The 15656-nt window shown below is 34.4% G+C and overlaps 1 protein-coding gene across 1 annotated transcript in view; it reads left to right on the top strand.

Moving 5' to 3' along the window:
• The window catches only part of LOC130052998 (uncharacterized), a 90793-nt gene extending 75347 nt beyond the window's left edge, over window positions 1-15446 (top strand). The window contains exon 5 of the mRNA XM_056159390.1: window positions 15312-15446. The gene's annotated coding sequence lies outside the window, so the exon portion shown is untranslated. The remainder of the gene's footprint in view (window positions 1-15311) is intronic.
• Window positions 15447-15656: the final 210 nt, after the last annotated feature.

The following is a 15656-nucleotide window of genomic DNA, read 5'->3' as shown; positions in this document are numbered from 1 at the left end:
ACAGATAATTTAATTCCTAGCATTTCAAAGCTTGTATTGTTCCAGTTTAATTTCCATCTAGAGTGGTGAAATACATCTTTTGAAATTTTTTGCTCCCTATCCACACCATGTTTGTTTTTGAAAAGTTTATTTTTAATCCAGAAATGTTTGCAAAAAAATCTTGCTCCCTTAAGATACCATCCATGGATTCCGGTGACCCATCTGAAATTATAGAGGTGTCGTCAGCATATTGGGATAGTTTATATTCTTCACCTTCAATTACAATACCTTTAATATCTTTATTATTTCTTATTAAGATTCCCAATATTTCTGCGCATAATATAAAGAGATATGGAGATATTGGGTCCCCTTGTCTACAGCCTCGGCTCGTAATTTTTTGATAGTAGCAGTTAATTGTAGTTGAAATATAGGATTTACCCCTCTTACCCTTAAACTTTTGGATTTGAATAGAGCCTTGATTTCATCTTTAAATTAACTTTCGGACAATTGTAAAACCAACTTCTACGGCTGTCCATCCCTCTTTCAGGTGTCTGTTGTTTATTACAGATTACTTCTAAAATTTTCGGGATTCATAATGTATTATAACTGGGACAGAAATAAACATTAAATACAGCTGTAACCCCCCCCCCCCCCCCTACCTCTACCCCAATATTTCCCCAAACCCTACAATTTGACGAAATTCTTGGGAAATTTTTCGATACTCAATGTAATGCTCCAGTTTGACATGTTATAACCGTGTCCAATTATCGTGCAATGGTTGGACGAATAGCTTTATGGCGTGGCGTCTACAGCACACACCACTTGTCAAACACTATAATCCCGTAGGGATTCGGGTTGAATAGGTCCTCAGTACTCCTTGTTTGTCTTAAAAGGCGACTAAATAGGGCGGTCCTTCGGATGATGTTAAATGAAGCAAATATGAATGTGTGATATAAATATTATGGCAACATGGCCAACATCATCGTTCATTCTACATTTCTACAATCACGTGACCGGGTTGACTCAAGTCATCATAATGAAATAGGTTATTTCCCCGACCTCTAGATATTCTTCAGCTAAGAGCTCCTCGAGTTGATAATGAAAATGTAATTGACATGATTGTCCTGCTTTAAATCACTTAACACTATCAAAATGAAAAGTTGTATTTCATGCCTTCACTTCAGACTATGTGCATAAATCGTAATGCTGGGATGAACTTAATTGTTCGATTTTAGATAACATAAACTGATCGTAATGAGAAGAGCATCTTTATTTCCCGACTTTAGGCTACATCATTTGATGTTTAAATCTGATGAAATTGTTGTCTTATTTCTCAGACTTCAGATTACTTGAGTTAAATGCAAGGTGAAGGTAACGAACAGTGACCAATCGCATAACTCCTACAATCAATACAAAATAGATAGTTGGGCAAACACGGACCCCTGGACACACCAGAGGTGGGATCAGGTGCCTAGGAGGAGTAAGCATCCCCTGTTGACCGGCCACACCCGCCCGTGAGCCCTATATCCTGATCAGGTAATCACCGCAATCAACATCAGTGTGCCAGGGACGGCTTAACAATCGGTATGAAACACGTCAGACAGCATTTGACCCAACGATAGGTTGTATTGATGAACTAGATCGTTATAACGACCATAGCATTTGCGAAATGCTGACTTCAATCGAGACTGTTGAAGCCCTGTACCATTAAATTGTTTGTCAGCAGCTTACCTCGATTTAAAAACTGACTATACGCAGAACATGCTCTTGCATATCGAATCAATTGAGATATATAAACACCATATGCAGGTGATAATGGAATATTGCTACATAAATATGGGAAGCTGAACTCATCCCGTTTGTCATACAGTTGAGTTTTCAGTTTGCCGTTAATGTCTACTTTCAATAAAATATCTAAGTATGAAGCAGAAGTGGACGACTCTGTGGTGTTTTTTTATTTCGAGATCACAGGGATATATCAAATCGACATATGGATGAAAGTTATTATTGTTAATAGACAAAACGTCATCGATATATCGAAATATCACAAGAGATATTTTCTTCTTGCGTAGAATTTTTTGAATAAATTCTGTTTCATATGAATATAGAAACAGGTCAGCTAACAAAGGAGCCCAATTCGTGCCCATGGAAATTCCAACAGACTGTTGGAAGACCTGATCACCAAAGACCACGAAGATATTGTCAATGAGGAACTCTAGCATATTTCAACTTCAGAGTACTTGTGCGTGGAATCAGAGTGGTGTTTAACAAAGTAAGTTTTTGAATGACTGATCACTAGATATGAACATTTCCGTTTTCGTTTTTTGTTGAAGAATCAACTATCTATGATATCATAAAGTCTAGTCTTTAATTTATAGTGAGGAATGGTCGTGTACAGTGTTGAAAAGTCATAGGTTTTAATGTTATTGATTTGGGGAAAATTCTGCGATTAAATATAATGATGTTGTTTACTTATTTCCAACACGTCTGATTACTTGAGTTAAAATATATCTATATTAATATGATCAGCATCCAATAAAAAAATCTCCGCTCGGCGAAAGGATACAGGGATATCCTCGCTTTTAAGAGTATCAATTATTTTGTTCGCGTTTTGTTCTTCAAGGAAGATTGTTTTTCATTAATATGATTTATTGCAATAACTTGTGTATAACTTGTATGTTCTATGCAAGGTTCAGGGGTGTAAGGTTTTTTGTTACAAACCCGGGTATTTGAAATCAACTGCAGCTTTTGACTTTTCGCAGAGGATGTGAATATTGGCCGCGGATATAGACACATTATAGAAGTTTTTATATTTTTTTCGTAAATTTGACTGCGTAATGTGGAAATACATTTCTTTAGGTTATTGCGTCAAACACAGCAATGCCGGAAAATCACGGTGACGCTGCGTACAATATTTGAGGTTTTAATTGCGTGAATTGTACCTACAGGACTAACCCTTGTAATATTTGTTTCCGTTATTTCTGTGCAGATTTACACATAATATCAACGAGGACGATTTATGATCTTCTACAAGACTCATTACAAAATTTCAAAAAGGCTGAAAAGATAACTGAAGTAGTCAAAAACACAAAACACTAAAAGACTGAATGAGTAATAATTGAACATACAACTTATCCTATTTCGTTTCGTTTCGCCATTGGATGCCAACCTTGAGTTTTCAATTTGTACCATTATATATTGTTCCAGATTCTTTCACGTAAATTTGTCTTTCAAACCAGTGTTTCAGCGTATAACTCAGTTTATTTCGTTTCGGCCTTCAGTATCGACTTTGTGTTTCTGGATCTCACCATTGTTGAATCATTTCATAGATGTCTGTATTTTTACAATTTATCTTCTCAAGCTCACGGCAGGTGTGACCGGTCGACAGGGGAGGCTAATTCCTCCTAGGTACCTGATCCCACCTCTGGTACGTCCAGGGATTGTTTCTCCGCCCCTTCTTTTATATAAATTTATTGGAACATTTTTCCGTTTGTCCTAAGGAAGGGAAACATACAACATCACAGACAGATTAGGATTGTAATGAATGAAGTCTTTGATACTAGTGATGGGGATTTTAAAAAAATAGAATGGGGGATTAATTCACTAGCTGCGAGTGGCTAACTTTTGCACAACTGATTTACGTTGATAGACCTATGACATAGCTTTATTTATGATATCAAATTGACTTTCTGTTAAGGTATATCACTCCTGGTTAACAAAGGAGAAATACGATCAACAAATGAGAAATGGGAGTCATATCCTTAAAAAGCAAAAGACAATGCTGGTAAAATCTACAACATCTGTGAATAAAAAGGAACGGAAAACACCTTTGTTACTTCATTTAGAATAGTCTAGTTATAGTATTAAAATGTGTAAATATAATGCTACCATGTTGGCAACGATAGGGATAATAACAAAAGTGTGGACACATAATGAAAAATAATCTGAAGGTATTATTTACTAACCTTTGATGAAATTGCATATTGGGCGCGAAAACAAGTATTAATGAGTTTGTTTATTTGAGAAACCTTCATGTTTTGATCCTGGAAAACTTGTAAATTTTAGAATCGGGGAAGGTTTTAGGTTCCATCGGCGTTTGAACTCAAATTGATCTACGTAACAGGCAGGTATTTCCACTACTTTAACATTAATGAATGGATCTGTCAAAGAGGAAATAAACATTTACTCGCTGCAAATCCATTTTAAAATTTCCCCGTTCCGGTTTGAATTGTGTGTAACGATAGCTTACTACACCAAATCTTATATATTTTAGGACACTAAGTCACAAAAAAGCGATTCATTTCTTTTGTGAAATTACTTTAATTCCAAGTTCAAATTCGTCAATGTCTTTTCTGGTATTTTGTAAAAAGTATACGGTACCAATTTTGATGCACCAGATGCACATTTCGACAAATAATGTCTCTTCAGTTATGCTCAAGCCAACATTTTGGAAATTCGACATAACAATAAACTTGTAAGAGCTAACAGGAAAACTGGAGTCCCAAAAAACTGGAGCCAAATTCGTCCAAGGATAAGAGCTATGCATGAGGGAGATAATCCTTAATATTGAAATGAATTTCTGAATTTTATTCCGGCAATTAAGTATACATCCGTATTTTCAAGCTAGTAACGAAGTACTTAGCTACTGGGGTGTGGAGACCCTTGGGGACTAACAGTCCACCAGCAGAGGCCTCGACCCAGGGATCGTAATGTAAAATTTATACGGTACCAATTCTGATGCATCAGATGCGCATTTCGACAAATAATGTCTCTCCAGTGATGTTCAAGACAAAATTGTGGAAATTCGAAATAACAATAAACTTATAGTTTCATAACTAAAAAAACTATCATCTTCTTATGTGTCTGATGTTGTCCTGGGAATTAAAATAAGTAATTTCACAAAAGAAATGAATCGCTTTCTTGTGACTTAGTGTCATAAACTGAACTGAAAAACCTTTTTGAAAATCATGTTTTTCATACACTGTTTTATATATTTTGCCTTTTTGACATGTACTTATGACATTTTATCACATATTTCATGACTAAATCCATTCTTGCTGATTGAATAATCTCTTTCAAGGTGTAGAGAACCACTTTAAGGTTTATGGCAGTTGAAAAAAAATATCGAAAGTCGGAAAAATTTGAAAATTAGTAAACATGCATTATGGGTCTTGAAAAGCTTTTGGTCAAAGTTAAAAATATCAGTATAGTTTTATATAGTACATGTAGGGAAAAAAAGAGTGTTCCTAATATTTCCAAATTTGCTACGTGAAATTTTAGATTTGTTTCTACCGCCAATTGAGATAAATATGTAATTCCTAGGACAACATCAGGCACATAAGAAGATGGTAGTTTTTCTAGCTTTGACACATTTTGTGCTACTTATCCAAATATGAAAATCAGTTGTTTTTTTTCCAGAATATACGAACATCATGCAATAAAGACTTGGATTGAACACCACTTCCAAAAACATTAGTTTTAAAAAGTTGGCAAATCCATTTATTCTGTCAAAGATATACAATGTACTGAAATGTAAAAAAAAAAAATCCAATTGCTTTTCTGAACTTCTCAACAAAAATTCCTCTGTGATAACAGGCAAAACAAAATGAAATGAGCTCTTAGAAATATATGATACTGAGTGGAAAATAATCCACGATGTTCCTTTCAAAATAACAAACAAGAGTAAACTTCAACGGTTCAAATATAGAATACTTGATGACATTTTAGCAACAAACTCATTTCTATTTTAAAAAAAAAAAAGGTGAACTAAAAAATGTGTAAATTTTGTCACAATGAGGAAGAAACAATAGAACATATACTATGGGAATGTAATTGTGTTTAATCATTTCTAGGTGATTTGGAAATTTACTTAGATCGAACAAATTGTCAAATAGTCTTTCTAAAAAATGTCTTTTATTAGGCATCTTTGAGAAAAGCAAGAATATACAAAATATTATCATCCTTTGGCTAATGTATTATATTTATATAGCAAGGTGTCCAGAGAAAAAAAATAGTGTGCGTTTTGCAATATCTTTTTAATTGTTTTCTATGAAACACAAAAAAATAATTTCTTATAAAAATGGTGATGCTGAAAAATGGGATGCCCTTCGGAACAGATGGAACCAATTTTTTCCGTAGATCCCCCTCTCTCTCTTTCTATCTATCTCTCTCTTTCTGAAATAACGAAACACTTCTGCAATTCTATATTACATACATATTATGAAGATATACCATGAACTATTTACAAAATGTTTGTTGAAAAATAATGAAAAATAAAAAATAAAAAATATCCTGGAACAGAGAACATATGAAAATGGATCAACAGTGAGTAGGCATTGATTTCTCTGTGCCAAATCCATGGATCAATATTCATGTTGTTGAGATATTGTGTATGTTGCGTAAATCCAAGCATATTTGATTCGATACTTGGATCGAAACCTAAATTGTCACTTTCCATCATTTACATATTTTTCAGAATCAAACATGAAGGCTTGTGAAGAAACGTGGATGTAAGCTATGTCTGTCCACTTCTCTACAGGGAATAGTTTGTACATATGTAATGTATGCCTGTCTGTCTGCATGCATGTGTATTGTATGTAAGTGTATTTATAACAATACAATCACGGAGATAGCACACATTTCGTTACGAAATCATAAACTTATGTATTCCAGAAAAGCTAACAGCCATCATTTCTCTCTTTTCCATTAACGTTTTTACATACGTATGAAAAGTTCAAGACAGATTTATGAAAACGTAAATATTACAAATATCGTAATTTCCCAAACTGGATGTAAAATGTTGATATTCACATGACATATTAAATATTAATACGAAATGGTTGATTCATTTCCCTTGCATCACACTGCTTCAGGTACTAGCTGTGTACCATGTGGTTTCATAACTGAGTCAATAGTCCCCACTCCCACTCCCGCTTTAAATATTACAACAACGTTGATTGTAATTATAACGAATGGTTGACATATTGTAAATGAAAAAGTACAAACTACTTGAGCTGTTTATATTAGCAACGTAGAGTTAATTATTTGACAGGAGGCTACTTGGGTTAATTATCATAATTCTTTGACCCCAGGCTACTTGATCTCAAAATATTGGATAAAAGAAAATGTTCATTTAATTTCCCCGACTTCAAAGAGCCTGAATTCATCGTTATGATGAGATTAATTCAAATTCGTAGAATCAGACTATTTGAGGTAATTAGACGTATGACCTAATTCTCTGAGTACATATTACTTAAGCTGATCATAATGAGATTGTTGACTCAATTCGCCAAGTTCTTGGTAGCCACCAGCGTCTTCTCTGTTGTTGTAAATCGTTGCACTATGTTCATTGTCTTCTGTGTTGTCGTAAATCCCTGTATTAGGTACATCTCCTTTGGTAGACAACTGCTCTTTCGTTTTCTGTTGGCTTTTTGATAGCTGTTTCTTATCTCTCAGATAGCTATTCAAAATGAAAGTACGGCATGAGTTTGATAAGTGTTATAGATCATTGCATTTGTTATAGAAAAGATACTGACAAAATAGGTCATGCCCTTCGTACATGCTAGTTTACATTGAACTTGAATATAACATCTTTACACTTGATAGTTAAAAGTCTTACCGGACAATGAAATATATGTTAAGAACAACACTTAGACAGAAATCTGCCACAAGCCTGTAAAGAGCTGGGTGTAATTGACTGCTTGCACCGCAATCTGATGACTGTCCAATTACTGCAATAAAGTATGGAATGCTCGAGGACAACATAGTTAACATGATTCGCAATGATTTTACTATCCTGTCTGTCCTTAGTATAAATAAAGTTAACGGGAGTCTAAAACATGTGTTTCCACAACTGTTTAGTACATGTAGTACGAAATACGTTATCAAATCGTCGTCTGAAAATTCATGTTCCATGTTCTTCTCACAGTCATGAAGTCTATACATCACCTGATATATCTTTCACACGGGTAGTAATAATAAATATTTAGGCTGCCGGGAGACAAAATGGAAGAGAAAATAAGATCAAGGAGAAGTGAGGTTTTTGAAGGTTAGTCATTTTGATCAGGATCGCTTTATATTTTCACGATTTATTTATGATGGGAATGGTTTCAAAATGTTACTACTTCACAAAGAATTTGATCTGAAAAAAAAATGTTGCAAACTAGTTTTGAATGGAAAAATATTATAACAACGTTACGATATTCACAAGAATTTGAAAACAATCGCTTGATACCTGCATATATCAGAAAGGAGGTAGTTTTTTTTTCTATCGCCCTAGTCCTTCTGTATGTATAATTGATACATCGAACTTGATATATCTTGTTCTAATTTTATACATATGTAGGAACAATATAAATCTCATTTTCAAAATACGGAATATAATTCCGAATGGATACTTATATGTTTTGTATTTCCACGTGCTCTTATTCATTGAAATTTTCAAATCATAATCAGGAAAAAGACTATCCACCGCGCAGAATACAGCTGTTTATACATGTGCATATACTTAGATTGCCGCCCATCTCACAAGGAATAGACGTGTTGTTTATATACATACTTTGATCGCCGCCTTCATATTATTATTATCCACCTGTATGCATTACTGGTATATCCTTGATGTAAAACTTATACGGTACAATGTTGCTGCACCAGATGCGCATTTCGACAAATTATGTCTCTTCAGTGATGCTCAAGCCGAAATTTGGAAATTCGAAATAACAATAAACTTTAAAAAAAGAACTATAAGGAAATCTAGAGTGCCAAAAACTGGAGCCAAATTCGTCCAAAAATAAGAGCTATGCATGAGGGATATAATCCTTAATTTTGAAATGAATTTCATCCAATTGATGGTGCTCTTCACGTCTGTGCTTGCATTGATCAGCTTATCTTTTTTCTAGAGACCTACAGGTCAGCTAATAGTCTGTACCATTATTGACATTTTTTGCAAACGAAATAATAATGTTATGTGAATTATTTTATCGCAGACCTTTTTGGACAGACTAAACTGATTGTTATAATGATTGTTATAAATAGAAACGAATATGTTCTCTCCCGCAATATTACCGACGTTTTATACTATTTTTGCATTGTAAAAGAAATGAAGTAAAACATTCTGATAAATATACCATGTTTAATTGCAGGCGGCTCTATTTCAAAATTGCATTAGATCTTTTAGGGGTCAGGTTGCATAATAATACCTATGAGATACATATAATTTTGTATGTTTTCCCAAGTTATTTTGGTCGCCAGTAGTTTAGTTTGTTATACAACTTCATCATATTTAAAATAAAACTTTTTTTTAAATTTCATAATAATGTTCACTTTTACTGTTTTTATCAAATAACAAGCTACGGAACTGTATTATTGCCAATTTAGAAATATGTTTGCTACGAGAAACTAAGTCGTATGTATGAGTTGCTAAAACGACAGACAGTATATCGTTTACCAATCAACAATACCTGTTAGACTTCATTATATTCCACATAGAGTATATCCGGTTCTATCTCTGAACGACAAAATTGTTTTCAATATTCATTTCATGGGACGCAGTTTTGCCGCAAAATATCTTGAACGTTTTTCAGCTACATGTATTTATATATTGTATTATTTTGGTTATTTTAAGTCTGTAACTTTAGATATATTACTAGGCATATTGTATTTAAGTCATTATCTAAATGTAAGAAAAAAACCATGACAGTGAAAGGTTAAATGGAAGGTTAAATGCATGAATTATTTCTCAAAATTCAGCTGGAAATACTTACACGAAATACACGTTCCTGTCACACTGTCACAACACATATCACAGCTGATGGCACATCTCTCTACACAGTTGTAGCCAAACCAACCTTTATCGCACTCTAACAAAAGACGGAAAAATATTGCACTAAATGATCAAGTCGAGATATTGATAATCCGAAATAACAATAAACTTGTAAGAACTAAAAATAAACATAGCGCTAAAAACTGGAGTAAAATTCGTCTAAGGATCAGAGCTATGCATAAGGGAAATAATCTTTAATTTTGAATGAATTTCTAAATTTTTTCACAGCAATTGAGAATACTTCCATATTTTCAAGCTAGTAACGAAGTACTTAGCTACTAGGCTGTAGAGACCATCGGAAACTAACAGTCCACTAGCAGAGGCCTCGACCCAGTGGTCGTAATACTAAAAATGCATTTGAACATATCAAGAGACGCAACCATTGGAATGTGAAGTTGATAATTTCGATCTTTATTCGGATTTCACATTGCAGAATCTGAGAATATCCGTATGTCTAACGGAATATCTATTGTTCATCGATCACCACTTCCTAATCACTACCCTAAACAATGAAGAAATGCCTACACTTGTATTTCCTCAGTTCATACCCATTCTTCTAAAAGCGTGGAGATGGCACTTGAGATATTTAGTGATAACATATCGTTATCTTTACTCAAGATATACTCTTTTCGTTCGATTGTTTGTATGTTATTTAACATCTTCAGTGTCATGCGCCAGTAAAAAGGAAATTCCTAAGCAGTAAATATCACCGTCAAAACAGGCATCGACTACATTAAAATGAATACTTGTACTTGTCCTGTCGAATAGCTACATGTATGACTTCTGCTATCAATTTATTGCAACATAATATTAACTTCCAAAAAGCTAGTCCAAGCAACAGCATATATATATATATATATATATATATATATATATATATATTCACTGTTACACTCCCCATATCTTACAGTAAGGTTGTACTCCTTGTACGTATGAGTCTTATTTGCAGCATGTGTAACACAGAGCATGCTCTTAAAATTGTTCCATCAAGGCTTTGTTATCGAAAGACATAGCACTGCTTTAGTGTATGATCCATGTTATGAATAAGATATACTGTGGCTACTTTGCTACGGATATTCTATGATTTTCATTGCTGTCGGTTTTTTATGATTTTATAAGAGCAATTTTTAACGGACACAAACTTATGATGTCGGTTTTAGATAGATCGTTGATTCGGTGGCTCTGGGACACAGATTAATCCGGGGTAGTTCAACATAACTGTAGTTTATATCACAAAATAACACTAAGTGGAGGATACACCACAATATTAGCTGATTCACACCTATCATTTTCTTAATGCTTTCATTTTAACAAACACTAATCCCCGTTACCCAAGGATAATCCGTGCCAAATTTAAATAAAATTAAAAAGTCGATAATGTTAAATACTATGACCAGATGCCATGACGTAAACCGGACAACTGGCGATCATCAAGCTCACTTCACAGGACGAAACTCTACCATTCAGTTCACAGAAAATCCATCGAAAGATCTCTAAAGGTGACTAATTTCGCAGTGGGGTTAAGGTGTCCCTAGTAAAATAACAGGTCATAAAAGAATATTCAAATTAAAGTAAAATTCTTCCAAGCGCCGCATATTTATTATTTGTAAGTTCGAATGTGTGCTTTGTAACTAATGGGGATGCGTAGGCAATTAAACGTTCATCTTTGTAAAGGTGTAGTTGCATCTCCGTAAGTGCCAAATCACAAATATGAAGTTTAATATTTTCATTTAATTAAACTTTACTTGTTCAGAATTCCTTTCAAATTCTGTAATTTCTCCATCAAATTTATTACTTGCCCGCCGTAAAATGGCTAAAATATTAACAAAACGGCATACATCCATAATCAATCAATCAATATTACTTGCACTTTAGGGGATCAATGGGATCTTTATATCATATTCGATAGCAGTAAAACATATCATTTCTGTATTACATTAGTTATATTACCGTATTGCGTAACATCAAATAACACCATAGTTCTAAGAAATTTCACTTATATTACAATTCTGTAATAGTTATATCACTAAGTGTAATATATTTCATCACAGTGCCATATATTACCATTTACCTAACACGTATGGGTAACTTCAACTACATATGACACTTCTGTTGGCTTCAATGTTTAGCCAACAATTTGTTCAATTTCACCAAAACCCTTACTTTGTTGATCTCTCTGTAGTTAAAAAAGCACAACCACATCAAAATTGAATAAATCACCTTCTGTACAATTGCTTCTTTTGTAACCCCTGTCACATCCTTTGGTGCACGTGCCGTTTACGTGATAACACTGCTCGTTACCTAAACAAATTCCACAAGGTTGACTACAGCTTAGTCCAAATGTTTTACCATCACATTCTGTGGAAATGAAGATGCATGTAGATATTTTTAAAATGATGGATTATTTATTTGGGCGAAAATGAGATAATTAATCATCAACAATGATATTTTTAAGTTATTGTGGTATCTAGGTAGATACTCATGCATTTCGTTATGAGGCCAAAAATGAAATACAAAATCCATGCAGTTAAGTATCATGATATTTCTTTACTTGAATCACATTTGTGATTTTTCCACCCCGACTGACATCCATTCTGACACTGTCCTGTTACTCTGTCACATCTCTCAGGGACTCCACAGTTGATGTTACAGCTGTCTTGGCAGTTGTAACCATAGCGACCTTCTTGACATTCTGTTCATAAACAAAATACGAAAGTTATAGTGAATTACAATGAATGGATACGCAGTTTCAATGACGAGGGCTAAACATGTTATATGCCACTGAAAATTATTCTTCTCTAAAAAAGGAAAACAAATTTATTTTTTAAGCCTCACTCAAGACTGCCCGATTATAATTCGATTATGTGAAACACATTTTCTCTACAGGCTTTGTGGTTTAGAAAGATACAAAAATTATTTGATACAAAATGAATAGATTTATCCATACAGGGAAACCAAGGACAGTTGTCCAAGAATTCATGCACCAAAAGGAATTTTCCTTTGTTTTCCAGAAAATTTATGTTTTGGGTACCACAATGAATAATATATGAAATACAACAACCTACGATAATTCTAGTATAAAAAGGTGAAAATGACAAGTGGTGATCAATCTCATAACTACCATAAACAATGCAACATTAAGACTGTGGCAACCTTATTATGTATCAGATACCTAAGAGGAGTAAAACATCCCCAGTTCACTGGTCTCACCTGCCTTTAGCCCCTCATCTTGATCTGGTAAACGTAGTCCGCAGTCAAAACCAATATGTACAAATGGCTTGACAAATGCTTTGAAACACGTCAAACAGCATTTGATCCAATTACAGGTTGTATAGGCAAGCTAAATTGTTATAACGAAATGCTGACTTTAAACGAAACTATTGAAATCACTTCCATACCAACTTGTTCGAGAGTAGCCTGCCTAAATTTTAAAAAAGATCAAACGCTGAACAAGCCCTTGCGACACGAATCAGTTGAAAGACATATACACCATATCCAGGTGATAATGGGAAGCCAACGATGGAGAAGCTGCAAATACTGCTATATAAATATGAGAATTTGACGATGGGGAAGTTAACATTATCCCGTTTGTCATAAAGTTGAGTTCCTAGTTTGCTGCCAACATTTATGTTCAATAAAATATCTAAGTACATAACAGATGTGGGTGTTTCTGTATCGGAATTATTTTTCTTGACTTTCTCTGTAGTCTATTTGTCAGTTTTTCTTAATATAACGATGAATTATACACATGGGTAACTTTTAATTTAAACATCCTGAGGTAGAACCAGAGGTGGATGACTTGAAAGGCATCAACATATTCCAGACACCTGGGCAGATTATGGGTAAATATATTTCACTGATTGAAATAATTAGAAATATTCTCATAATGATTGAGTGTACTGAACAAAAAAACTTAAAATTGAACCTAGTACATGTATGAATCATTTAGATATGATACGTGTAACCAAAACACTTATCATTCAATTTTAAAACATCCAACACATCCACATTTTCCCATATTTATGTAGCAACATTCCATTATTACCTGCATATGATGTTTATATATCTCAACTGATTCGATTTGCATGAGCTGGGTCTCCTTATGATAAGTGTTTAAGCAGGCTACTGACCAATAAGTTGATAGTGCCGGGGTTCCAAAAGTCTCGTTTAAAGTCAGCATTGCGCAAATGCTATAGTTTTTATAATGATCTAGTTTGCAAATACAACCTATAATTGGGTCAAAAGCTATCTAACGTGTTTCATACCGATTGTTAGACCGTCTTGGCACACTGATTTTGACTACCGATAACTCCGTTTACCTGATTAAGATATAGGACCCACGCGGTGTGTGACCAGTTGAAAGGTGATGCTTACTCCCCTTCGGCAACTGATCCCACCTCTGGTATATCCAAGGGGCCGTGTATGTCTAACTATCTATTTTGTATTGCTTATAGGCGTTATGAGATTGATCACTGTTCGTTATCTTCACCTTTAATCTAAGAATAACTTTAGGCACTTATCGTTTGATCGGTGTTCAACTAGAACTGATTGAATAAGAAAGACTCCAGCAGGGAACTTACATTAAAACTTTAGATACTACATGCGTTAGAGCTGACACTTAATTCCTTAATACTTGTAATGTAAGAAATAGGTAACTGTCATTTTCTGAAATTTGCATCCCCTGTAGGATCAACAATCTAAATACCTTTAAGCAAAATAGCAAAACGCTGCGTGTAGTAAACTATGTTGGGAGATCTGTTGTAACCTTGACCTTTTACTTCATGAGCAAAAATCGATTATTGATGTTTCCTTCAATAGTCAACTACTATCTGTATCAACTTTGAAAGTTTTTTCCCCTGAAACAGGTCAGAATAGAAACACTTGTTGATGAACAGATGGTCATAACCTGTGCTTGTCTTCCTTACATACGATATATATTTGTGTCAATGTTTCATACCAATTGTTTGGCCGTTCTTGGTACATTTATTCCGACTACGTATTACTTGATCAAGATATAGGGCTCACGGCGGGTGTGGCCGGTCCACAGGAGATGCTTACTACTCCTAGGCACCTTATCCCGCCATGGACCCTCGTTTGCCCAACTCGTTATATTTTATTCCGTAAATGGGCTTTGAGATTGAACTGTTATCATCACCTTTTCATAAAGAACTACTTCCTGTACAATATGGACATTTTCCAAGATATTATGTCACAAAAGGGCAGAAACGTTTTATTGAAGATCTGCTTAGTGTGATCCTGACCCTCGACTCTTTGGCCACAAAAAGGTATGTATAGGTGTTTTTCTTTAATCAGTAGCTGTTTTTGTATGAGATATGAACGGTCTATGTTTAAATCATTTCAACGTATCGAGTCATAAGGAAGCATCGTAAAGATAGAGACTGAAATTATGTGACCTTGACGTTTTATCTTGTGACTCCAACATCTATAATCTTTAATCGGTCTGTAGAGACCCTCGAGGACTAACAGTCCACCAGCAGATGCCTCGACCCAGGGGTCATAATGTTAAACTTATACGGTACCAATTTTGATGCACCAGATGCGCATTTAGACAAATAATGTCTCTTCAGTGATGCTCAACCGAAATCTTTGAAATCCGAAATAACTATGAAGTTTTAGAGCTAAATATAGACAAAAACAGCGTGCCATGAATATCATGAATATATATGTAATTATTTAAGTTAATCCACATTATCCATTAGATGCATGTGTTATACACAGTTAACACGGATATAAGATTTCGCGTTGATAATGAATTGGATATTGGCTGGGAATTGTAACGCAAACAAAACGCCTTCAAGCGTTTGATTTAAATTACTAATACACTCCCTCGTGCATA

This window comes from Ostrea edulis, chromosome 3, assembly GCF_947568905.1.
Source record: "Ostrea edulis chromosome 3, xbOstEdul1.1, whole genome shotgun sequence".
In the NCBI taxonomy this organism is placed as follows: domain Eukaryota; kingdom Metazoa; phylum Mollusca; class Bivalvia; order Ostreida; family Ostreidae; genus Ostrea; species Ostrea edulis.
This window is presented reverse-complemented; position numbering and strand designations above follow the sequence as displayed.